The sequence below is a fragment of the Rattus norvegicus genome, chromosome 6 (assembly GCF_036323735.1).
Source record: "Rattus norvegicus strain BN/NHsdMcwi chromosome 6, GRCr8, whole genome shotgun sequence".
NCBI lineage: Eukaryota > Metazoa > Chordata > Mammalia > Rodentia > Muridae > Rattus > Rattus norvegicus.
In genome coordinates, this window is record NC_086024.1 from 33996032 (window position 1) to 34011348 (window position 15317).

Here is a 15317-nt window from a genome sequence, read left to right on the forward strand (position 1 = left end):
AAGTTGTGAACTTACACACACACACACACACACACACACACACACACACACACGCAAAGGTATGTGTGTGGGTGGGAGAAGTCTCCATCTTGTAATCCTAGGCAAGACCTTGGCAGCCAGTCTCACTGCACATATTCCCTGCATCACACACACAGACACTACTGCACATCATGGCCCATGTGGGAGTGATTCGATGTTCTCATTAAAGTTGAGTCCTGGCAACACGGAGTCAGAAATGACCTATGTCCTCGAGACTCCGCCAGCCCATGGACGTTATAGCAGCTTCTTCCTGCCCCAAATCTTTGAGAAAAATACTCTGAGCACTGACCAGCACACACTCCAGACCTAAAGAAGTGACAGACCCCGTGTTTGTGTAAGAGGGATCACAGGCAACACACATCCAAAAAGACGTATCTGAAAGCTCATTTGATTCTCGTAGCTGGGGCTTTATTCTCATTACTTATAGCCTTCAGACAAGGGATCTGAGGCACAGGGAGTTCTGGTAACTTGTTCAAGGTGAAGCGGTGGGGAGCAGATGCAAGACTGGAACCAGTAATTCAGTTTGAGATGCAGGAAAAAAGTGACGGAGAAATCTTTGCTGGAATGGCTTGGACCGAGACCATGGACTATAGAAACCGAGGTGGGAACCCCAGTGTGGTCACACTCAGGCGATCTGCACACCAAAGACTCACAAGGCTTTTCGCTGAGGTCTTGGGTTGCCTCTGCAGCAGCAGAGGGGCTGTGTCAGGTTGTAACCTGAGGTTATTTTACAACCCTGTGGTCACCCCGTGCCCACCAAGGAGCAGAGTCCGTGTTCTCCTTTCTCTGATTTGTGAATGAGTTGAAGAACAAAGATTGAGTGACAGGACTTGACTCTGAAGCCATCCCGTGAAAAGTGGCACAGCCCTGACCTGTCATCTGGGATCTGCCATCCGGGCTCTGAGTGGATAGTGGACATCACTGTCGGGGGCTCAGCTCAGCCACAGCAATGAGGGTGCCCGCATGCCAATTCCTCCAGAGTCACTGTGATGGTTTGAATAAAGTGACCCCTGTAAGATTCTTGAGTTTGAATGCTTGGCCCATAGGAGGTACGGCTTTGCTGCAGTAGGTTTGGCCTTGTTAGGAGGTGGGCCACTGTGAAGGTGGGCTTTGAGGTCTCATACATGTTCAAGCCATGGCCAGCGACACAGTCTCTTTTTGCTGAGGATCGAGGTGTAAAACTCTCAGTCCCTTCTCTAGCACCACGTCTGCCTGTATGCCGTCCATGTTCTCCACCGCGATGATAATGGACTAAACCTCTGAACTGTATGCTAGCCCCAGTTAAAGCTTTTTCCTTTATAAGAGTTAACTGTGGTCACGGTGTCTCTTCACAGCAATAAAACCCTAACTAAGAAAGTCATGGGAACAACAACAACAACAACAACAAAACAAAAAAAAAACTGAAAGAAACAAATAAGGATTTATTCTTGCTCATGGTTTTTGGTCTGGGGTTGTTTGTCCCATCTGTGTAGGGACAATACCATTAACAATAGGAGGCTGTGGGGAGAGCTATTCATCTCATGCCAGACAGGAAGTAGAGAGACAGGGACAGGAAATGGACCAGGGCTGGCACCTCCAAAAGACCACCCTCCATAACCCTCTTCCTCCAGCCAGATCCTTTGAAACTGTACACTGTCTCCCCAAAGTACCTTGTACAGCAGAGATCGAGCCCTCGATTATGGGATTATTTGGGGAGCTTCATACTCAAGCTCTAGCCTTCTGGATGGTCCCTGGTCCGTGTAAGTGAACCATCCATCCTCCAGGTGTTCCCAGCTGAGGTTTCATGTGGGTGAGGACAAACTCCCCCAGCTCTGTATGGCGTCGAGTCCTGACTCACAGAGAATCAGTACCCCCTAGTTTCGGGGCAGTCGCATGTCTACTAAAATGGGCATTGAGGTATGGTCCCCTTGGTGCCTGGCATCGATAACTTCTCCCTGGTCTAGGAAGGATCTGGTGGACCTTTGGACCAGATCTTTGCTGGGAAACTAAGTGGGAAGAGGAATCTGGCAGACAGCAAGGCGGTAGGACAGATGGAGGTTGCCCTGTGGACATCCTGAGTTCTCAGTCTGGGCTAAATGGATGAAGTTACACCCAAAACTGACACAAAGATGAGGTTCCCTGAGCTCTATGGAGCCAGGGAGGCTGATTGGCTGGTGCCACATTGTAAAGAGCAACTGGAAAGACTTGAGTGCATGCGCTCTCTGGCGCAAGCCTGGAATTCAGTCTAGACTGCTCACATCTGTAGTATTAGTAGGGAGAGCTGACCAACCCGTGGGACCTGTGGGTAAAGAGCCTGGCCTAGCCTGGCTTTGAGGCTTTCTACCCCTCTTCTGCTCATGTGGGAGACGATGCAGGTGTGAACACCATTATGGTGGTAGCCAATACATGGCTAGACCCCAGAAAGCAGGAGCTGGCTTGTTCTTAGTGGAAACACATGTGTGGGAGGAGTCAGACGTCCAGCTGTGTGACATTCTGTGTCCTCCTTCTCTGGCCTTTGAGGCCGCTACTTTGAACACCCTGCCATCGTTTCACTACATCGCAGCAACCGAGGAGGAGCTAGAACCCAGCACCTGCCATTTAGGCCACTGTATTAAAAGGGATAGGGCCGGAGTCCTTGGCAAAAGAATGGAGTGACACAAATTACCAAGTGATGACTATGAGAACGGTGGCTCTCAGGACTGGGGGTGAGTGCTCCCGTGGCCGTCCTCCGTGTGGGGACTGTCTTCATTGCAAACTGGAGGCAGAGGACCTTATTTCACTAAGGAACACAGCAGGTGTGAGGCAAAGGCATCATGGTGACAGGTCCGCACGGTCGAAGGGCCAGGATGCAGGGCTTCCTGCACCTTCAGTGTCTCTAAGAAATGCCAGTCCATCATCTCTAGTCATGGAAGAATCTCACTCAAGAGCCTGTGAGGGAAAGCAACCAGATTCTGACCATCAGGAATATAGCTGGACCTGCCCACTGCTCCTGGAAGAGCTGGCCTGTTTTCTCACTGATTTCTTGAAAGGAAAGGCAAAAGGATTGCAGGGGCTCTCAGCTCAAAGCACCCTGTTGTTGAGAGACCCGGTGTGGAGCTGCGGAATGAAGCTGAAGTCCTTTCCTTACTCTGGAGGCTGGTCCTTGTGGTCAGCCACAGGCTGCAGAGGAAGAGGGAGAAGCTGACCTAATTAGCTATGCCTAGAGCTGCCTGGTGACTGTGGTGACAGAAGGAATATCTTTTCAGAGACCTCCAGGCCTGGGGTGTGGCTTCTGAACTGGGCCAGGCATCTCGTGAAGCCCAGACATTGGGGATGTGAACCTAGAAGCACATCTAGGTCTAAAGTCCCCGCCTGTCTCTGGTCTTTCTTCTGAACCACACAGAGAGGCTGTGTTCACGATGCTCTCTACGAGTGTTTGGGGTGATCTGAATAACTCGGTCTTGAGAACCCGTTGAGGACGCAGTGACGGCATCCTGTGTGCTTTGCTGTCCTGAGAGTTGCTCAGACAGTGTGACGAAAATGTCTCCCTTGAGAGGAGATGGATGGAACCAGGTAATGGCAGGAGGGGAGTAGAAGGGCAGGGGAGGCAGCACACACCCTGCTTGATGAAGGGGAGCTGCTGAGGACACCGAGGGGGAGGAGGAGGGGGAGTCTAGGGACCCGGGGACTGCAGGGCCCCAGTATCCCATCTAAGCAGGGGGAATGTCTAAGCACAGTTCTGGGGACACCTCCTGGAAGCAGGAGAAGCAAACAGTCTACAGGGCTGGGGAACAATCTGGGGAGAGTGTTTAATGAACCCCCTGAATATTAGGGTCTCAACTGTCTCCTCAGGATCCCGCAGGACCTTAGGTTCTCCACTTGGGAAGGCTTATGCCAACCACAGAATCAAAGGGACAATGGCAAACTACCTTGAAAGGTAAGAAATGTTCAACCTTAGCCCCTGGAAGTCCGTAATAAGAGAAAAGAAAGGGTTTTTGGAGGAAGGAGGAGGGAGTGAAAGGGCGGGGGATGTTTGTTCCCGGGTAAAGTAAAAGATGAACGATGCTCTGAGGATTAGGGGGTGGCACATTAAAGATGCATAACCCGGAGGGGTTTCGCGTGAGCTGCTTGGGAGAACAGGTGACGGTGGCCATCAGTAGAGGCCCCCCAGTCACCTACTGGCTCAAGGACGGCCCTCCTCCAGAACGTCAGAACTTTGAGTTTAATCTGGCACTGGACAGGTGGGATCTTTAACCAGCCCCACTCATACCCATTTCTCTAGCTCCAACTGTAAGTGGGAGCCGTGACCCTTCCACGAGAAGACTGGACCTCTGTCCTAGACCCAGCCCGCTATCTCCTGACCCCCAGCCTTCGTGGACATAAACATTCTGACCTTAACCATGGAAACTACAGTGTAGCCACAGAGCAGTTAGAGCTGGTGAAGTCAGCTACATATTCACAGCGACTCTTGCGCCCTGGGCTCTGCTCTGGAAGACTGTGGCTGATGGCCACCGAGCACCTGCTTTGAGTCTTGCCCCAGCTTCATCCAAATGAGAGGATTTATAGGTCCTTGACATTTGTCCCTTAAAGACTTGAATATTAATTCAACAAGTTTGACTGAAAAGCACTTCTAAAATGTGTTAGACCTGGATGACCACAGATTGTTCCAAAGAACGCTTGCTTCATTGCCTCTGAACTCGAGTGGCCTCTGAGCAGGCTCCCAGGGATCACCGTGAAGGCTGAATGGTTCCTGCTCCATGGTCTTTGGCTAGCTCCAAGAGCAATTTTTCTGTGAACTTCATAGGCAGCGGGCTAGAACAAGACAACCCTGAGAAGGGGTGGGGGTGGGGACGATGGGCAGAGCTTGGTCCCTCTTCCAACATAAACAGAGTCAGCAATGTGGGCAGGGTCTGGAGCTTTTGGAGACTCAGGTCTGGAAGCTGGGCTCAAAGACTTTGTCCCTTTCCTCCCCGCTCACTGGGGGCCTTTCTCAGGAGCTTGAGGGGAGCCAGAGTACACCCGAGGACGGCCCCTGCCCAAGGGAAGCGGCCATGAGTGCACAGTGCTGTACTGTGGATAACAGGGCTTTTTGACAGTCTTGGTTCGGCTCCCAAGGCCGGTGACAGTGACACGATGATGAATGTGCATAAATCCCACACCACTGACGGAGGGGAGCATCTACGACCGGTCTGAGTATCTAAAACCTAAGCGTTTGCAGTCTAATTGGCAGTGATCACAGCCAACACTTAAAGGAACATGTATCTTAAGTGACCATTAGTCCAACATCTGCATTCTGACAGGGTCACTGAGGAGCGGGCAGTTTGTCAAAGGTCAGAGTCATGCGAGAGCCCTAGCAAGAGAGCAAGGGGTGGGCCTGGGCCTCCTTTACCCCCCAACCCAGGACTCAGGCCCCTTGGGTGCTCCAGGCAGGCAGCAGCTTCTGCTGTTGTTCTCCCCTGCTGCAGTCCTGTGCATTTTAATTGCTTACACGTTCTCTTCTCATACCCTGGGGTAATTTTACAAAGGGCACAACTCTGACATTCAAAAAAGAGCACATACATTCTAAGGCCATTTAAATCCCTTTGATTAAAGAGGAAAATAACAATTGCGAGAGAGACGCTCGTGCTTGTGACACACACACACACATAACACGCACACCACATACACACACACACACACCACACATACCACACCACACACACACACACCACACACACACACCACACCACACCACACACACACCACACACACACACACACACACACACACACACACACACACACACACACACACACACACACTCTTAATCTTGGCTATTCCAAACAGCCCTGAGCCATGGAATTTTTAACCATTTGAACCAGACAGAAAGAATCACCTGCCGAGGGTCACAGAAGAGAGACTCACGAGGGCCTAAAATCAAACAGCAGTCTGGCTGTTCTTGCTTGGTGTCTTGAAAGTCAGCAGTCTGACTGATTCTATCTGGAAGCGTTCGCACACAACACCCAGGAGAGTGCAGATTAGGATTTCCCTGGGGCAGGGGTGGGGGGTCACCAAGGGTGCAGTTGGAGCACAGTCCCTGTAAGCAAATGGAGTGGCCACTGGCATGAGAAGAGAAGGCAAGCGAAGGGGTCGGATGGTGGTTTGAACGCTCACTGACCAGCCAGTGACCTGAGCAGGTTGGTCACACAGGTGGGCTCACGGGGCTTTGCTTTTGTGTGTGTGTGTGTGTGTGTGTGTGTGTGTGTGTGTGTGTGTGTGTATGTGTGTGTGTGTGTATGTGTGTGTGCGCGCACGCCTGGGGTATGTATAGAAAGTCAGGATGAAGAGGCACAGATAACCAGAGCCACCTCTGTCCTCTCCAGGCCTCAGGACAATAACCACATCTCAGGAGCCAGAAAGTCTGGGGCCAACACAAAGGGAAGTGGTGGATGGGAGGGGGTGCTGAAAAATCTCTATTCCCTCACAGGAGAACCGCCCACCAGCGAGCCTCGGCCTGCACAGCAGAGTCTCGGGAACACACTGTTCTCTTTGTTGGAGCAGAAATCTGTTCAGTGTTGATTATGCAGGCCGATGAGTGGGCCTCTCTCATTTTTTCCTCTAATCTGGAGTCCTACTCAGCGGGCACAATCGCAGACAAACGATCCTGGAAACAGAATAAGCTTTCTTGCCATCCCTTGTTCTGGAGGCACTGGGAGTGCCTGCAGTTCCAGGTAGAAACATGCCACTGACTAGACTTCAGGACCTCTGAGTCCCAGCCAGGGGACCTCACAACATGGAAAGAATGCCCTTCTGACCTGCCTACAACGATGGAATCCGGTGCCCAGGAGAGAGCAGCAGACTGTCCTCAGAGGAAGACGTTCGTTTTCCAAACTCAGGTGAAGTTTTAAAAGCCACCACGCTAAAAGGCGTGTTCAAAACAAATCACTCACTGCTTCTGGTTTGGGATGTTGGCCTCCAAGGCGGTGGATGGAAATGTTCCTTTTCCTGACAGGGATGTATGCAACAGAGGTCGGCACAGGTCCATGCAAGACTGATTGAATCGCATGCCTTAGATCTGGACTTATTTCTGTATAAAAGTTATAAAAAGAATTCTGTTTAGAGGAGTTTCAGGCCATCTGTCAGGGTAAGGTAAGAGATGCAGGTCAGAGAACTTTCTGGATAAGAATAGCAACGTTGTAAAGATATAAAAATAGTTTTGCTATTTGGAAAGGGTAACGCAAAAGATTAGTAAATAAAAAAAATCTAATTATTTAAATTCTTTTGTCAATCCGTGCTTTCAACCCAGACATCAGGGAGGACATCAGGTACAGCGCTGAGACACTAATGAACGGAATAAGTTTGATCCAGGGTGGTGCCCTGCATGTTCACATTGCAGGACTATTTCCACGCTGTCAGCCCTAACTTTACACAGTCTGCCTGGGCTGGATCAGCCCTATCCTCACAAAGCAGCGGTCCCCACAGGGCCTTGAAGCCAGGCTCCCATCAATGTGGATGACTCCAAGCCACAGACCCAGAGGAGCTCAAAGCCCATCAAGAGACAGAACCCAAGCTCTCCATCCAGCCTGCAAATGAAAGCTGGTTCACATGACCCTGTGGGGAGGCTCTAGGTATCTGTGGCACGAGTCTGGACCAGCAGCCTCTCTGAGACTCAGAGTGACTTCTGCATCTCAGATCTCCAAGATGACCCGGTTCATCCCGGGACTGCTGCCCCTAAACTAGTACAGGAAGCAATTTGAGCTCATCAAGACGGTTACAGCACGCCCAGGCCTGGAGATGCTCTGTGGCAGACAAGCAGATGCCAGTTCCACTTCTGTTCTCAGGGAAAAAGCGGCATAATCATGATTTATCAAGACATTCATATCTCGTGAAGTGTGTCAGAGTGCAGCCTTGGGCAGTGGACTCAGAGGGGCCTTTCTATGCCACATGTGTGATCCCCCTCCCCTCCATTTCCAAACTGAATGAAAAAGATGTGGGGTTGAGAAATTGGGCTTTTAAAAATTATACTTCCAAACATACAAGTGTCCAGTTTCGAAAGCAAAACAAACAAACAAACAAACAAACAAACCAACCTAGACAATTCCCAAAATATCAAATAGGTTCTTAAATCAGAAAAAGTATGTTAAAGGGACCCCTGAGTCACATCAACATCCTGTGGTCACTGTTGGGCATTTCTTCAACTTTCAAGAGGGGGATGAGGGGCGGGGGATGGGGAGGGAGAAGAAGGTGGTAATTAGTGGTCTCTAAGCAGTGAGGACATGGCTTTCCTGATGCTGATTGCAGCTGTCAGAAACACAAAGCTAGGACTTAATAAAATGCAACCAGGTGGAAGTGTAAATTCACAAAGCATAAAGCATCAGATGCACCAACACAAGCAGGAACCACGGTGGGAAGCAAAACGTTCTTCGTACCTCGCAATACTTAACCTGCAGCTTTATTCTCTCTACCCTTTCTTCTGACTCGTGAAGAGTTCTTCACGTTCTTCCTAGACTTCAGATGTCTGCTGCTTACCTCAATTCTCCCTCTCCATGAAGACATCCGGGACATCTGCCTCTGGGCATCCTTGGCTACCATGAATGTATCCCACTGTGTCCTTCCTTGCTGGTGCACTAAGTACCTTCTCCTTCCTTTCTGCCTCCCTGGCCATGCTGGGAAATGCTACAAAGAGAGATCCTCAGTCACTGCTAACTCTTTGGTGGAAAGCTCACGCTCAGCTGACTGGTGAAGGGGGCAGCGATAAGAATTTGCAGGTACAAGAGCATCACCTGGAGCAAGATTCTTATAGTGCTGAGTCTGAAATAAACACACTCAACAAACCAGGAGGCTAGCGTGCCTAGTGAAAACCAATGTGTCCTACTGATATGTTCTCTGAACCTCAACAAGTCATCTAGACGCAGCACATGGGAGAAGATGTGGCACAACCACAGCAAGGTTGCTACACCGCTTTGGTACCCTTACTCACTAGGACATGGCCCAGGCCTGTAGAGTCAGGATGTCAGAGCCTCCTTTGGCTTTCATGAGCTTAGGGTCTGCTCCAAGTCCCTGCTGCCTGAAGATCTGTATCTTGATGAGTATGGAAATGGCACACTTGTTACTCTAGCGTCCAGAAGACTGAACAGGAAGCAGAGGATTTCCATAAGTTTGAAACCTGCTTGGCCTATACAGTAGGACCCTGTCCAATTCTAAGGAGGTGTGTGTGTGTGTGTGTGTGTGTGTGTGTGTGTGTGTGTGTGTATGTATGCATGTATGTGTGTGTTTCTCTGTGTGTAAACCCATGTAAAAATATAGACACACACAACACACAGAACATGTGTGTTCAGAAGACACCTCAGGTGCCCTTCCTCAAGTCTACCTTGACACAGGGTCTCTTGTTCTGCTGCTGCACAGAAGCCAGCTACCTGTGTGCTTCTGAAGATTCTCTTATTTCTGCCTTCTGTCTCCTCATAGATATGTGCTGTTGCCCTCAGCTTTATGTGGGTTCGGGGATCATAGTTTAGGTCCTCATGCTTGTGGAACGAGATCTTTACCACCATCCTCACCTAACCCCTCCCAAACCATTTTATGAGACCCTCCAAGGAGTTGGATTTCTCAGACTGGATAATTTTGATTATCCCAGAGCCCAGGGAATATCATCAGACCTTCCAGCTACAGCTGTCTAACAACCCTGAAGCAAGAAAATCAACACCAAGACCAGAAGTCCCAATTTACACCAGAAGAGACAGGCCCGTGAGTGGAATCCTAAAAGCCACATATAGCAAACCAGTCGCTAACATTAAACTAAATGGAGAGAAACTTGAAGCAATCCCACTAAAATCAGGGACTAGGCAAGGCTGCCCACTCTCTCCCTACTTATTCAATATAGTTCTTGAAGTTCTAGCCAGAGCAATCAGACAACAAAAGGAGGTCAAGGGGATACAGATCGGAAAAGAAGAAGTCAAAATATCACTATTTGCAGATGATATGATAGTATATTTAAGTGATCCCAAAAGTTCCACCAGAGAACTACTAAACCTGATAAACACCTTCAGCAAAGTGGCTGGGTATAATATTAACTCAAATAAATCAGTAGCCTTCCTCTACACAAAAGAGAAACAAGCCGAGAAAGAAATTAGGGAAATGACACCCTTCATAATAGTTCCAAATAATATAAAACACCTCAGTGTGACTTTAACCAAGCAAGTGAAAGATCTGTATGATAAGAACTTCAAGCCTCTGAAGAAAGAAACTGAAGAAGACCTCAGAAGATGGAAAGATCTCCCATGCTCATGGATTGGCAGGATTAATATAGTAAAAATGGCCATTTTACCAAAAGCGATCTACAGATTCAATGCAATCCCCATCAAAATTCAAATCCAATTCTTCATAGAGTTATACAGAACAATTTGTAAATTCATCTGGAATAACAAAAAACCCAGGATGGCTAAAACTATCCTCAACAATAAAAGGACTTCCAGGGGAATCACTATCCCTGAACTCAAGCAGTATTACAGAGCAATAGTGATAAAAACTGTATGGTATTGGTACAGAGACAGACAGATAGACCAGTGGAATAGAATTGAAGACCCGGAAATGAACCCACATACCCATGGTCACTTGATTTTTGACAAAGGAGCCAATGGAAAAAAAGATAGCATTTTCAGCAAATGGTGCTGGTTCAACTGGAGGTCAACATGTACAAGAATGCAGATTGATCCATTCTTATCACCCTGTACAAAGCTTAAGTCCAAGTGGATCAAGGAACTCCACATTAAACCAGATACTCTCAAACTAATAGAAGAAAAAGTGGGGAAGAATCTCAAACACACGGGCACTGGAAAAATGAACAAAACACCAGTGGCTTATACACTAAGATCAAGAATCGACAAATGGGATCTCATAAAACTGCAAAGCTTCTGTAAGGCAAAGGATACTGTGGTTAGGACAAAACGGCAACCAACAGACTGGGAAAAGATCTTTACCAATCCTACAACTGATAGAGCTAAACAAAGAATTCACAGCTGAGGAATGTTGAATGGCTGAGAAGCACCTAAAGAAATGTTCACCATCTTTAGTCATAAGGGAAATGCAAATCAAAACAACCCTGAGATTTCACCTCACATCAGTCAGAATAGCTAAGATAAAAAACCCCAGCAACAGCAGATGCTGGCAAGGATGTGGAGAAACAGGAACACTCCTCTATTGTTGGTGGGATTGCAGACTGGTACAACCATTCTGGAAATCAGTCTGGAGGTTCCTCAGAAAATTGGACATTGCACTACCTGAGGACCCAGCTATACCTCTCTTGGGCATATACCTAAAAGATGCTCCAACATATAACAAAGACACATTCTCCACTATGTTCATAGCAGCCTTATTTATAATAGCCAGAAGCTGGAAAGAACCCAGATGCCCTTCAACAGAGGAATGGATACAGAAAATGTGGTACATCTACACAATGGAATACTACTCAGCTATCAAAAACAATGACTTTATGAAATTCATAGGCAAATGGATGGAACTGAAAAATATCATCCTGAGTGAGGTAACCCAATCACAGAAAAACACACATGGTTTGCACTCATTGATAAGTGGCTATTAGCCCAAATGCTCGAATTACCCTAGATGCCTAGAACAAATGAAACTCAAGATGGATGATCAAAATGTGAATGCTTCACTCCTTCTTTAAAAGGGGAACAAGAATACCCTTAGGAGGGGATAGGGAGGCAAAGTTTAGAACAGAGACTGAAGGAACACCCATTCAGAGCCTGCCCCACATGTGGTCCAAACATATACAGCCACCAAACTAGATAAGATGGATGAAGCAAAGAAGTGCAGGCTGACAGGACCCGGATGTAGATTTCTCCTGAGAGACACAGTCAGAATACGGCAAATACAAAGGCGAATGCCAGCAGCAAACCACTGAACTGAGAATGGGACCCCGTTGAAGGAATCAAAGAAAGGACTGAAAGAGCTTGAAAGGGCTTGAGACCCCATATGAACAACATTATCAACCAACCAGAGCTTCCAGGGACTAAGCCACTACCCAAAGACTATACATTGACTGACCCTGGGCTCCAACTGCATAGGTAGCAATGAACAGCTTAGTAAGGGCACCAGTGGAAGGGGAAGCCCTTGGTCCTGCCAAGGTTGGACCCCCAGTGAATGGGATTCTTGGGGGAAGGGCGGTAATGGGGGCAAGGTGGGGAGGGGGACACCCATATAGAAGGGGAGTGGGAGGGGTTGGGGGGATGTTGGCCCGGAAACCGGGAAAGGGAATAACATTTGAAATGTAAATAAGAAATACCCAATTTAATAAAGATGGAAAAAAGTTATGCCCCCCCCCAAATATTTCAGTTTGCAAATTCCTCATGAGTGGTGGTCATGGGTCCTATAAGTCCCTCCCAGTCACCCCAAGAAAGGGAGCAGTGGGAGGAGCCAACATTAATGTCACAGTCTAGCTAGCTGCAAGAGATCCTACCACCCCAGGCCTGAGCAAACACCAAGCAGCCAGAAACCAAATGCTAAGTTGGTAGTCAGGTACAACTTTAGCACATGTGCCTCAAAACACAAATATTAAAGCCATGAAAACGGCTTTCCTCAGGCAGCCGCAGCAGAGGAAGCTTCATGCAGCAGGAGAGAAGGGTTTTTGGGAAAACCTGGCATGACCTAATGTAAGTCTGATGTGACTCTCTGCCACTGTAGAAAAGGCTGGGTGGCAGAGCCCTGTGCATGGTCCATTCAGCATCGTTTTCCAGGAAATTCCTCTGAGGGCTCTGTATGCTGTGTCACTTTGAACAGTGGTAAATGACAAGCAGAAAGATCTGATGTCTATCGTCTTTATCCTCACTAGGGCCCTGCCTTGGGCCTTCCAGGGTTATTGTGCCTAATGCAGTAGTCACAAGCCCCCGTCTCCAGTCACGAAGCACACCCAGAGCTTTTGGTAGCATTTAGCAGCATGATATAGAACAGCTCATAACTGCTGAAGGGGTCTGGGCTGTGGTGGGCCGTGTTCCAGAATGTTCCTGATTTGTTTTTTTTCTAGATTTGCCTAAAGCATGAAGAAATCTAGACGCTGGCTACAGCAGGGTCAAGTTCTCTTTCCAGTTTGCTCCCCAACTTCGTAACCATTTTTGCACCCCAGTTAAGGGGCTTCCCTCTGCCCTATGGGCCTTAGATAAAGACAAAGGGAGGGAGACAGAGAGAGAGAGAGACAGAGAGAGAGAGAGAGACAGAGAGAGAGAGAGAGAGAGAGAGAGAGAGAGAGAGGGGAAGGAAGAGGAGGAGGAGGAAGAGGAGGGAGGGAGGGAGACCTCAGTGACACTCTTCCTCCAACAAGGCTACACCTTCTCAAACAAGGCCACTCTTCTTAATGGTGAACCTTTCTAATAGTGCCACTCCCGACGACTCAGCATTCAAGTGTACGAGTCTATGGGGCCCATATTGGCCCTGAGAATTCATAGGAGCTGGTTCAATGCTAGCACATGATTACTAATCCTATACTGTAAGTCTGCTAAGGATGTGGATTCTCAGCTCTTATCGGGTACACAAAAGGGTATCCGTGTATCCCATCTCATTACGCACAAGCATATCAAAACATCTGGTATACTTTAAATTTGCGGAACAATCTTAAGATACTAGTCTAAAATCCTGAGTTGGCTCCCCACCCTTTAAGACCCAATCTGTCCCCAGTACTACTCAGCCAGTGTCCTATAACTGGGCATCTCTACAGTAGCCTAAGCTCCCACCCTTCACCAGTCTGCACACCAGCTCAGGTCTACTTCATGTCTGAACACATGTCAGCCTCAACCCAGCCTCTCTTTGGGGATAGCTTATATTTTTCCTCTTTCTCATGGAGTTCAGGGTTTTATACCTTTAGGACCCAGGGGAAGACACTCTGGGGCACAGGGACTTTCCCAGATACCCTAGTCCTTTGTGCCAGCCCCTCTTCTAAGTGTGTGCAGTACCCGTGACTCCTGGCAGAGAGAGTAAGTTCCCTATTTATTTTGTAAGCTGGGTCCACAGGTTAACCCTGTCTGGGGGTTACCTCCTATAAGTCTGTACACTCAAATGCTTTCAGGTCTATTTGAGCCTATGTGCATTGCTCAAGAGACAGATGATTGCTCTGTCCTAAGAAACCCTGGATCCCTGCACTGGCCCTGCATTAGAGCTTCAACACTAAGTAAGGGAAGGAGGAATCGTAGATCAAATGGGCAGTGTGCTGGAGAGGCAAAACATGGGTAGACTGCCAGACAGAAAAAGGAGAGATTCTCTTTCGTCCTGTGTCCAAGTGATCACAGCTGCCAAGAAGGAAATCAGCTCAGCCACGATACCAGGCCTGACAAGAGCCAGGGTTCCCTACCAAGAGAAACAGTTCTGGGTAGGAGTGACTATGACTGGACATTAAGTCATTTTAAAAGGCCTGCAGTTTTATTTTCCCTCCTCTACCATATGAGAAACTCGTGATTCGCATGCGGTTACAGAATAAATATAAAATGTGACTTCCTTTTCCCAGTTTACAGGGCTGACTTCATGTGCTTCCAACGGGGGTATAGTATTCCTGACAGTCAACAATTCTCCTTGATGCTGGAGCGTTGGGAGGGCCAAAGTCCCATCTGCCACACTCCCTGATTGGTTTGTCAGGTTTGGTGGGTATGAGAGACAGTCTTCTAGGAATATGACAGTGCAGGGAGCGGGTTCAGGAACAACAACCCCCTTGTCTGTGTTCAGTAGGCAGCCATCTCTACCCAGAAGCGCCAGGGAAAGAGGGGAGGATACCAGAGACAGGCACAGCACTGAGAGCTCCCTGGCCTTGTCCTAGTTTCCTTATACAGCACAGCTGCTCTAAAGCCCAAGTCTTAATGGATACTTGGAGGGAGGTTTGTTGCCATACTTTGGGAAGGGGGATGGTGCATAGGTAGGGGGCTGGGGGAGTTTTTTTTCACCCCTATTTCCAAATTCAAGAGGACCTGCAAGGAAGAGAGGAGGAAAACTGGTAATTTCAACAACCCAGTGATGTCCCGGGTCTTAAATTCAGAGGTAGGATGGGCTCGTGTCCGTGCATATCACTGTTATTTTAGAAAAATGCGTCTAAGTGTTGCACATACTATTTCAAAATGCGTCCTGTCTTGTAAAACTTGTCTGTGGTATGCAGGGAAGCAAAACTCCAAATGCTAAGATCACTCTCGCTTCCCTACGCAGCTTAGCATATGAGGGAAGCCAACACCCTCTTTGCAATGAGTGTGCCCCTCCTATACCCCCAAGACATGGCAGGCTCGGCGAAGGCATGCAGGCGGAAAGAGCACTGACCCGAGTCCACACCATAGGTGACTGGCTGCAGTTGGGCA

The 15317-nt window shown here is 48.3% G+C and overlaps 1 protein-coding gene and 1 long non-coding RNA gene across 6 annotated transcripts in view; one reads left to right on the plus strand and one right to left on the minus strand.

The window, feature by feature from the left end:
* Klhl29 (kelch-like family member 29) overlaps positions 1–15317 on the minus strand; it is a 304134-nt gene that overhangs the window by 190110 nt on the left and 98707 nt on the right. The gene's annotated exons all lie outside the window — the stretch shown is intronic.
* LOC134479335 (uncharacterized) lies at positions 3147–7252 on the plus strand. The gene is made up of 3 exons (XR_010052512.1): positions 3147–3570; positions 3850–3934; positions 4280–7252. It is a non-coding gene; the product is annotated as an uncharacterized LOC134479335 (long non-coding RNA).